General features: G+C 35.9%; 1 protein-coding gene across 1 annotated transcript in view; it reads right to left on the bottom strand.

Moving 5' to 3' along the window:
* The window catches only part of LEKR1 (leucine, glutamate and lysine rich 1), a 209,547-nt gene that overhangs the window by 145,327 nt on the left and 52,194 nt on the right, over positions 1 to 12,026 (bottom strand). The gene's annotated exons all lie outside the window — the stretch shown is intronic.

Raw genomic sequence — 12,026 nt, 5'->3', positions numbered from 1 at the left:
CTTAGCGGGAACCGAACCTGGGTCTCTCCAGACCGCAGGCAGATGCTCTAACCGCTGAGCCAAACCAGCCAGGGCTCAGGTGAGGATTTAAAAAAAAAGAAAGTGATAATAGAAAGAGCGAGAAGGTAGAGGCACTAACAGATTTCATGCCTCAATGAAACTGATCAAGTTGGAAGATGAGGAGTATATGAACAAAGAATAGATGTCCAAATCAGTAATTTCAGATATGGAGCCACTTTGGCTAATGGAAAGAATTTTCCATTCTCACCACATCTTTAGTTTGCTTTAAAATCAGGCTAGTAACACATGAAGAATTCTTGTTGAGTTCTTCACATTGTTTCCAGGGACAGCTTCCCTACAATTCTGTGAACTCAACCAACCTGTCTCTTGTTAATTCTGGATGGCTTTTTGTACAACTGGGTTTCTTCAGTCCAACAAAACGAGGATCAATATCTGGCATGCCCTGTCCCTTCAAAACAGGTCTCCAATGACAGTGCCTTCATGACATCGCTTGCCATAGCCACATTTGTTTGGTTTCTTCAACTAATCCAAATAGTGACATTACAGAAAAGACAAAAATAAAGAATTTAATGAGCTGTGTGAGCACTGTTGTTTAATCTTTTTGTTTGTTTAGCCATCTATAAAACAGATATAACAGGAATTGCGGGTCATACCTCACTCAATGAGTTAACTCATTTTCCCCCAATTTCAAACTGTTCCCATTTAGAAATATATAAAGAATTTTTTTGAAGATGTATTAATTCAAACCTGCAGCAAATTAAAGGCAGCCTATTCCTCAGCTAAAATAGCATAATCTGACTTGTTTGTCCAAGCTTGGTGGTAAGTGAAGCACTAAGGAGGTAGGTGGAGAGAAGAGGATGGAGAGAAAGCTAACAGAAAGGTAAACAGGGCTGTGTTCTTTACAACAGGTTTACTATCTCCTGGATGAACAGCAGCGTGGAGACCAGCATGAGAGAGGCAGCCATCCAGTGCCTACTTGGATTTGCTGAGATAGATAGTGCAGGTTCTCATTAATGCCTGACTACCCTTCGAATTATCTCTTGTAGACCACTTGTGGATTTCTTCTAGAACTAAGTCGGTTTTGCTTAAATAAATACATAAACAAATTAAGTAAATAAAACCCACCTCCCAACCCGCTCCTTTCCACTCCTACGAAACAGCTGTGAGTACAGAAAGGCCTGGAGCTCAGGCGAAAGGGGTTGCAGGAAAGCTGCACTTAACTATTGACCCTCACGGTTGACATATTTGTTTTTTTGGTTTTTGTCCCAATGCCACTCGCCCTTTTTCCCCCTATGTTGTTGATTTTATAATGTTCTTTTAAAACACCCTGTCTCCTTTTTGAAAAGAAAGGGGCATAATAAATAAAAAGTTACAATTAAGTTCTAAAGTTATGCTTTCTATAAAGTCTCTACTCCACTGAGCAGAAACACAGGGCGTGGATCTAATCAAAGCTGAGCTTGGCATTTTAAAACCTCAATTAAACTGGAATTAATTACCGTGGTAGCACTGAGATAGGGATATTTCTTAGACCCAAGAATTTCCCTTGTGATATCAGGCAATCTTTAGAGATCTAAAGTAGGTGGGAATGTGATGATATCTATGGAGGAAAAAACTATATGCTATTAACCTTAGTTAACACACATGGAAAGGGGAAAAAAAGTGAAACCTAACTGAAAATTCTTGCCAGGCACAGAGTATTGTGAATATCATTCCTGTAGCTGCTTTTCTGACCATTTTATAGACAAAGTACAAAATTATGAGACAAGGTCATGGTCATAGCAGAGCCTCTACTGTTTATACCTTAGCATACACTGCGTCCCTTCATTCATTCTCATAATTTCCACTAGGATTTAGTCCAATAAAAATTGTATTTTATGTTATAACAATACATAACTAATTATAAGTAAGGAAAATTCAAGGGTAAAAGATAAATAAAAAGATTACTGAACGTCTGAGAGTGAAACTCTTCAATGCTGATTTAAATGCTTTGGGTAGGGTAAAGACCTCCTTTAAAAAGACAAAGCAGAAAAAAAATGTACCTTATTTTTGTAACCACGTTACTATAGTAACAACATAATGATACACAGAACAGCTTTCAAAGTTATACTGGTAATAAAAGATATACATGTGTACATAGGTATATCAGTGTTATTGAATATCAATCTCCAAAACCTTGCCACATCTAGTAACAAAGAAATCCATGTGAACATTATTTATACCAAAGGTAAAAACAGCTGTCAACTTCTATTTACTGTCTGCATGTGTCCGCAGAGAGAAGGAATAAAGGAAAACAGTATCCTAAGAACTTTGGTCTGCAACATAATCTACTGCTGGGGTGGGAGAAAAATGAAAAGATGATAGATAAAAGGATTAGCTGGTCTTAAAACTACATGGTATGAATAAAACTTGCTTAGGTTTCTCAAAGTTTAAGTAGTGCATAGTACAAATATCAATATAATAAATGCATATTTATACAACTAGACTAAGAAAAGTATAATATAACCTCCAGGTTTAATTTATTTGTTAACAACCTGTGTCTACTGGAGACATTCTTCAGTGAAAAAATAATGCTTTCCCAAGTGGTATTCAACCTTTTTTCCTGCTGTCCCCATGTACCCAATCACATTTACATCAGTAATAGCTCTCATATCATTGAAGAGATGACCTCTCTTCCACAAAAGGGACAAATCAGAATTTTAGAAGAGAGGTGAGGGTTTGAAAAATGCCCCCAGAGATCTGAAATGATTCCCTAAGAAGTATGCCTCATCCCATGAGAACTATATTTCTACATCAGTCCTTTGTTCTATAAAATCTTGATTATTCAAAATTCGGTTATCCCAAATATTTTTAACATGTATGCCTCTTACATTACATCCATACACAGCAGAGTACTGCAAAAGTAGAAAAACCACAGCCTGGACAAAGACATGTACAGAAGACAAGATCTCCTACAAAGGAAGTCCATGATATATATATATATTTTTGAGGTACTATTTTTCTTCCTCTCAAGGGACTACAGTGAGCATGTACATGTTATTTTCTGGAGGAAAATGTAATGGTCAAGTGAGGCTGGCCCTGTTCTCATCTTCTTCCTTACGACAGGACCTATTATTATTTCAGGAAGCAATGAGCCAACTTCCCGCAGTCTGTTCCCCAGACTCCTTTGCAGTTGTAGGAAACGTTTTGATTTCCTAATACAGGCATTTCCCCTTACTGCTTCCCCCTTCGTATTCCTGCCTTCTGGCAGTGCATAAGCCATTTTGAGATCATGAGGAAAAACCAGTGTGAGGCTGAAGGCCTACTCACTGAGAAATGCAGTGAGAAATGGAAAGGGGCTGGGTCCCTTGTGACATGGGTCCCTTCTTCTTGATTCAAGAAACAAATAAACCCTTGTCCATTTAAGCCTCTTTCTGCAGACTGCATCCCAAACATCAACTGTAAAGCTGCACCTCCTCACTCCAAAGCTTCATCAGGGCTGCAGCTGAGCAAAGAGTTGATCTTCCACACCATACCACCCCTGTCCCATAGACACAGAGGGTGCCCTCCAGTTCACCTAGCTGGTGTGTCAGTGCGGTGAGCTGGGAGCTGATTTTTCATTCTCCTATTGCAAAAGCAAGATATACTCCAAATCCCTGACCAGGGTAATAATGTCAGTGAGGCCAGGGGGAGTTGAGCCTCCACCCCAACCCTGCACCAGTGAGTCTAAACAAAGCAGTACAAGTTGGTAGAAGTAAGTACTCCACTTCCCTTCTATTCCTTGTCAGTGAGGCCCATTGGGGAACTAAACCTCCATACCCAACTGGCAGCAAAAAGGCCACATGAAGCAGTCCAGAACAGGACTAGCAGCACTCTTAATACTGCTCCCCACCCATATCTTGTGTCAGAGGGTCTCAGTGGAGAGACTGTAGCCCCACCCTGCATCAAAGAGGTAGAATAAGATGCTGTGAGACAGAAGAATCAGCCTTCTGCTTCCCCGTCCCTGGTGCCAGTAAGACTAGCAGAGAGCTGAGACCCCACTCACAGCTGGCATCAACAAGGCAGAAGCTGGCATCAACAAGTGGGGGCAGGCAGTGCTGGTTGGCACTTTTCCATCCCTTGGTGTCAGCGGGGCACAAGGAGAAGCCAAGTTTCTGCCCCAACTCTGCTGCAACAAAGCAGTGTGAGTCAGTCCTCTGATTCCCCGCCTCCCTGGTGACAGTGAGTTCAGCAGCAGGGAGCTGATCTTATTATATACCAGTGCAGAGACCTGAGGCAGTGTAAGGTGGTGATCTACTTTTGCTGGAAAGGTGTGAATGGGGCCAAGGGGGACAAGGGAACTTCACTCCACCACTCTGATACAAGGCAGTGTTCGCAGGACAGTGGGAAGCTGAAAAAAACATACCTATCTGGCTATACCTCAACAGAGGGAGTACCTGCTAAAAAATATATTAAATAAGATTCAAAGTCGCATAGTATAACCTCCAAAATAAACAGGATTCAATGGGAAATCACTCATCATGCCAGAAATGAGAAAATCGTAACATTAATGAAATAAGATAATCAACAGACCCCACAGTGAGATGAATCAGGTGTTGGAATTATCAAACAAGGTTATAAGGAAGTCATCACAAAAATTATTTTAAAAATTAAAAATTCTATTGAAACAAAAGAAAATCTCAAAAAGCAAGAAAAGTTACATTAAAAAAATACAAAATATATATATATAACTGAGAAACACAGTAACTGGGGAAAAAAACTCACTGGATGGGCTCAATAGCAGAGCATAATAACAGAGGAGAAAAATCACTGAACTTTAGGATAAATCAACAGAATTCACCCAATCTGAACAACAGAGAGAAAAACAGACAGAAAAAAAATTAATAGAATCTCAGGGACCTCTGGGATAATAACAAAAGAGCAAACATTCATATATTTGGAATCTGAGAAAAAGAATTAATAGCTGAAAACTCCCTAAATATGATGAGATATAAACCTATAGCTTCAACAAGCTGAAGGAAAGATCTTATTCTATCCAAAAGGAATAAACCCAAAGAAATCCATGCCAAGACAGATCATAATTAAACCATAGACTATTGCAAAACCTATACAAAGCAATATACTCAAAATCACACTAGAAAAAAATCAAGATATAATCCTTAAAATGTTCAAGAAACCAACATAAAGGTAATAAAAGAAAAACAGAGGATGAGAACCAGAGGAAACAAACTAAACACAAATAATAAAATGGAATACCTAAACCCTAACATATCAATAATTACCTTAAATGTGAATGGTCTAAAATACACCAATTAAAAGAGACAGACAGCGAGGATTTTAAAAAAACCATAATTCGCCCTGGCTGGTTTTGCTCAGTGGTTAGAGCGTTGGCCTTCAGACCAAAGGGTCGCAGGTTCAATTCCTGGTCAAGGGCACATACCTGGGTTGCAGCTTCTATTTCCACCCCCGTCAGGGTAGTGAGGGAGGCAACCAATAGATGTGTCTCTCTCACATCAATGTTGCTCTCTTTCTCTCCCTCCCTCTCCTCCACTCTATCTAAAAAATCAATGGGAAAATATCCTCAGGTGAGGATTAAAATAAATAAATAAATAAATAAATAAATAAATAAATAATCCATGACTCAACAATATGCTATCTACAAGACTCACTTCAAATTCAATAACATAGGTAAGTTGAGAGTAAAAGAATGGAAATATATACACCATGTAAACAATTTGTTAAAAAATGCAGTAGTAACTATATTAATATCAATAAAGCAGACTTCAGAGCAAAGAAAAATACTAGAGACAAATAAGGACATTATATAATGAGAAAAGGATTAATCCACCAGGAAAGCATAACAACCCAAATGTGTTTACACCAAACAACAGAGCTACAAAATTTGTAAAGCAAAAATTATAGAACTCAAAGAGTAACAGACAGCCCTGGCCAGTTTGGCTTAGTGATTAGAGCATTGGCCTGCGGTCTGGAGAGACCCGGGTTCGGTTCCCGCTGGGGGCACGTACCTCGGTTGCAGTTTGTTCCTGGCCCTGGTTGGGTCGTGTGGGTGGCGACCACTCGATGTGTCCCTTTCACGTCGATGTTTCTTTCTCTCTCTTTCTCCCACTCTATCTGAACAAAATATAAAAAAATAAAAAAAATGTCCTTGGGTGAGGATTAAAAAAAAAAAAAAAGAGTAATAGACAAATCTACAATTAGAGTTGAGGACTTACAATACTCCACTCCTAGGAACTGATATAAATGTTAGACAAAAAATCAGTAAGGACGTATTTGAACTCAACAGTATCATCAATCAACTGATATAATTGACATCTACAGCCTACTTCATCCAACAACAGCAGAATATACATTCTTCTCAAGTACACATGGAACATTCACCATGACAGACCACATTCTGGGACACAAAACATGTCTTAACAAATTTTAAAATGTTTTAATTATATAACGTATGTGCTCACACCACAATGAAATTAAACTAGAAATTAAACAGAAAGCTGGGAAATCCCAAAATACTTAGAGATTAAACAACACTCTTTTCTATTGAATTTATTGGGGTGACACTGGTTAATAAAATTGTACAGGTTTCAGGTGTACAATTACACAATGCATCATCTATACACTGTATTTTGTGTTCATCATCCCAAGTCAAGTCTCATTCTATTACCATTAATCCCCCCATTACCCTTTTCTACCTCCCCCACTCCTCTATCCCACTGGTAATCACCATAATGTTGTCCATGTCAATTAGTTTTTTCTCTTTTTTTTCTTTTTGTTCAGTCCCTCTACCCCCTCACCCAGCCGCCACCCCTAACAGCTGTCTATGAGTCTGTCTCTACTTCGCTTGTTAGTTTATTTTGTTCATTAGATTCCACATGAGTGAAATCATATGGTACTTGTCTTTCTCTAACTGGCTTATTTCCCTTAGTATAATGCTCTCCAAGTCCATCCATGCTGTTGCAAAGGACAAGATTTCCTTCTTTTTTATGGTTGAATTGTATTTCACTGGGTAAATGTACCACAGCTTTTTTATCCTACTGATGGGCACTTAGGCCACTTCCAAATCTTGGCTATTGTAACACTGCGATGAACAGAGGGGTGCTCTCCTTTTGAATAAGTGTTTTGGGTTTCTTCGGATAAATTCCCAGAAATGGAATCACTGGTTTCATAAAGCACCTCTATTTTAAGTTTTTTGAGGTAACTCCATACTGATTTCCACAGTAGCTGCACCAATCTTCATTCCTACCAATAGTACAAGAGAGTCAATCTGCATTCTTACCAATAGTACAAGAGAGTTCCCTTTTCTCCACATTTGCACCAACACTTGTTGTTTGTTAATTTATTACTGATAGCCATTCTGACAGGTATAAGGTGATATCTCATTGTGGTTTTAATTTGCATTTCTCTGTTGATTAGTAACACTGAGCATGTTTTCATGTCTATTGGCCATCTGTATGTCCTATATAGAGAAGTGTCTATTCAGGTCCTTTGACCATTTTTTAATTAGATTGTATGGGTTTTTTTGGTGTTGAGTTTTATAAATTTTGGATATTAACCTCTTACCAGATATATCATTGGCGAATATGTTCTCCCATTCAGTAGGTTGTCTTTTCATTTCGTTGGTGGTTTCCTTTGCTGTGCAAAAACTTGTTAGTTTGATATAGTCCCATCTGTTTATTTTTTCTTTTGTTTCCCTTGACCAAGGAGATATATCAGAAAAAAATAATGCTATGAGAAATGCCTAAGATTTTACTGCCTATGTTTTCTTCTAGGATTTTTACGGTTTTGAGTCTTACATTTAATTGTTTAATCCATTTCGAGTTTATTCATATGTATGGTATAAAAAGGTGGTCTAATTTCTTTCTTTTTTTTTTTTTCTTTGCCCATATCTGTCCAATTTTCCCAACACTATTTATCATATGAGCACCAAATATATAAAACAAATATTGATAGATATAAAGGAGGAATTGACAGTAATACAGTCACAATAGGGGATTTTAACACACCACTGACATCAATTGATAGATCTTCCAGACAGAAAATCAACACAGAAATGGTGGCCTTAAATGACACACTAGATCAGATTAATTTAATTGATATCTTCAGAGCATTTCACCCCAAAGCAGTGGACTATACATTTTTTTCAAGTGCACATGGACCATTTTCTAGTATACTCACATGTTAAGACACAAAACAAATCTCAATAAATTTAAGAAGACTGAAATCATATCAAGCATCTTCTCTGACCATAATGGTATGAAACTAGAAATCAATCACAAGAAAAAAACTGAAAAACACACAAAGACATGGAGGCTAAATAACATGTTACTGAAAATGAATGGGTTAACAATGAGATCAAAGAAGAAATCAAAAGATACCATGGAACAAATGAAAATGAGAATACAACCCAAAATCTATGGGACACAGCAAAAGCAGTCCTAAGAGGGAAATTTATAACATTATAGGTCTATCTCAAGAAACAAGAAAAATCTCAAATAAACTATCTAACTTTATACTTAAAGAAACTTGAAAAAGAACAACAAACAAAGCCCAAAGTGAGTAGAATAAAATAAAGATCAGAGCAGAAATAAATGAAATAGAGTCTTAAAAAAGAAAACAATACAGATATCAATAAAACCAAGAGCTGGTTCTTTGAAAAGGTAAACAAGATTAACAAACCTTTAATCCAACTCATCAAGAAAAAAGGAGGACCCAAATAAAGAACATACTTTTAAATAACAAAAAGATCGAAAAAGAAATTTTTAAAACTTTGAACTAAATGAAAATGAACTGAAATGTTAAATTTACTAAAATTTGTGAGATACAGCAAAAGCAGTACTTAAAGGAAAATGTATAATATTGAATGCATTTATTAGAAAAGAGAAAAGATCTAAAATCAATAATCTAAGCTTCCACCTTAGGAAACTAGAAAATAAAGAGCAAATTAAATCAAAGTAAGCAAAGGAAAAGAAATAATAATATTAGAGCAACCTTGCCAGGTTGCTCAGTTGGTTGGAGCATCATCCTATACACTAAAAGTTGCAGGTTTGATTCCTGGTCAGGGCACATACCTAGATTGTGGGTTCAATCCCAGTAGGAATGCATATGGGAGGCAACTTATCTAAGTTTCTCTCGAACATTGATGTTTCTCTCGTTCTCTCCCCCTTCCTCTCTCTCTAAAAAGCAATAAAAACATATCCTCAGCTGAGGATTAAAAAATTTAAAAATAATCATTATAATTAGGCCAGAATCAGTGAAACTGAAACAAGAAATCAACAGAGAAAAATCAATAGGGAAATGTAAATTAAAACAATGAGATACTACTACACACTTATTAAAATGGTCAAAATCCAAAACACTGTCAACACCACCAAATGCTAGTAATAACTGGAACTCTCATTGGTACTGGAAATGTAAAGTGACAAAGCCACTTCAGAAGAGTGATGGTTTCTTAAAAAACTATACATACTATATGGTCCAGTAATTATATTCTTTGGTATTTACTGAAAGGAGTTGAAAATACATTATCTACAAAAAGAGTCACACATGGATAACTATAGCAGCTTTTTTCATTAATTGCCAAAACTTGGAAACAACCAAGATGTCCTTCAGTAGATGAATGGATAAACTGTGGTACATCCAGACAATGAACTATTACTCAGTAAAATGAGTTATCAAGCTATGAAAAGACATGGAAGAAACTCAAATGTACTGTAGGGTTTCTTTTTCAATTTGCCTGAATCTAACACTATGTGTTAGTCAGAGTAAGTTTCTGTTGTTTGCAACCAAAAAAAAAAACTTGATTCAGAACCCTGACCAGAATTTGGCAAAAGATATTAAAAATCAATGCAGAAAAAATAAGCAACCATGAGAAAATATTAGCAACTTTTATAAACAAAATATAATGTTCATACTATATTCAAAACTCATATAAGTAAACAAAAATAACCAAATAGAAATGTGGATAACATATATGAACAGGTAATTAATAGAGGAATAAATATAAATGTGTAATAGACATGCAAAATGTTTAATCTCATTAGCAATACACACAAATTAAATAATAATGAATATTTTTTCACTCAGGAAAAAAGTGAAAATTTGAAAAAAATTAAGAAGACTCCAATATTAACAAGATATAGGAAAATTACCACTTTATAAACTCTTGGCCAAAATAAGTTAACAAACACTATCTTCTCAAAGGCCAATTTCATATAATATACATGAAAATTTTTAAATGGCATTTACTCTCTTTAGCAATTTCACTTCTAGGAATTTATCCTATGGAAGACATGCACATATCAATATAAATTTAAATACTACATGTAATAATAAATATTGAAAAATAATCTAAATGTTGAAAAGAGAAATGGTTAAGTAATTTTGGTATATTCTTAATAAGGAAAATGTAGCAGTCATGAACAAGGTAGATCTGCATTCATTAACATGGAACAATTTCCAAAATATATAGTTAAGAGGTATAAATCACAAAACAATAAATTTAATATATTGGTTATGTTAAACACAAGTCTATAAAATAAAAATTTTAAAAACTATATGGCTTATATATATTACATATATTAAAGAAATATAGCTATGATAAAGGTAAAGGCACAATGAAGAATATACACCAAACCAATAAAAGTAGTTTTATCTCCAGAAAAAAGAAAGCAATCAGCAGGATAAAAAGGGACTTTCTTGCCCTGGCCGGTTTGGCACAGTGGTTAGAGCATCGGCCTGCAGACCAGAGTCCATGGTTCCATTTCAATCAAGGGCATGTACCTCCGTTGCAGTTCCTCCCCAGTCCAGGTTGGGGTCGTGCGGATGGCAACCAAGTGATGTGTCTCTCTCACATGATGTTTCTCTCTCTCCTTCCTGCTCTATCTGAAGATAAATGGAAAAATATCCTTGGGTAAGGATTTTTTAAAAATAAGATAAAAAAGGAACTTTCTGCTTTTTCTTCTATATGCTTCTTTTATTTCATGTGTTTATGTACTTAAATAATACAATATTTTATTAAGGAAAGTAAAGTGTAAATAACACCAAACAAAAGAATCTCTGGCCCTGGCCGGTTTGGCTCAGCGGTTGGAGCGTCGGCCTGCGGTACAGAGAGACCCGGGTTCGGTTCCCGCTAAGGGCACATACCTCGGTTGCAGTTGGTCCCCGGCCCTGGTTGGTCGTGCGGGTGGCAGCACTCGATGTGTCCCTTCACATCGATGTTTCTCTCTCTCTCTCTTCCTCTCTCTCCCTCCCGCTCTATCTGAACAAAAAATGGAAAAATGTCCTCGGGTGAGGATAAAAAATAAAAAAAAAGAATCTCTGACAGGCAAAAAAAAACCCTCCAAATTTTAAATTTTAAACGGAATACTTCAAATTTATTTTTCCATCCAAATAGTATGAAATACGTTATTATTCAGATTTGAAATTTTAAAAACTATAAGAAAATTGTCTTAGTAAAGAACTAGGAAATATTGGGCTCAATTGACATGTAATGTAATTACCAAAATTTATAATAAAATTTGATGGAAGTATTTAATCCTAAGAGATTTAAGAAAGTCCCTACTTTTGTAAAGGCATGATAATATTCATTAATTCAAGGCTTACTAACACCAATTGTTAATATTTTAAATGGAGAAATATTCATTCATACCAAAAAGGTAAAGCCATAGAACTCCAGCAAAAAAACCCTTCTGTAGAAGTGTCTGTATAAGCTCATTGAAGTGTCTTTAGGTAGCCTAAATTGTTGATTATATCTGATAGCATTAGGAACTCATTATTTAATGTTTTTCCAATTTCAGTGACTTACAATCAATATGCCAATTTTAATGTTTTGGCAATATTTTCAAAACATGAAAGCCTTATCCTATAAATCTAAATATTCTAGGCCACTTAAAACAATTGTTAAGTGTCAAAAACTACCAAAATTCACCTGATTTTGACAGACAAATCATTCTGACAAAATTAAGATATACCTAGGCAAAAATAAAATTTAACCTATTGCAACTTATAGT

This window comes from Molossus molossus, unplaced genomic scaffold (genome assembly GCF_014108415.1).
Source record: "Molossus molossus isolate mMolMol1 unplaced genomic scaffold, mMolMol1.p scaffold_m16_p_5, whole genome shotgun sequence".
NCBI lineage: Eukaryota > Metazoa > Chordata > Mammalia > Chiroptera > Molossidae > Molossus > Molossus molossus.
Note: the sequence above shows the minus strand (reverse complement) of the source record. Positions and strands in the feature narration are given on the sequence as shown.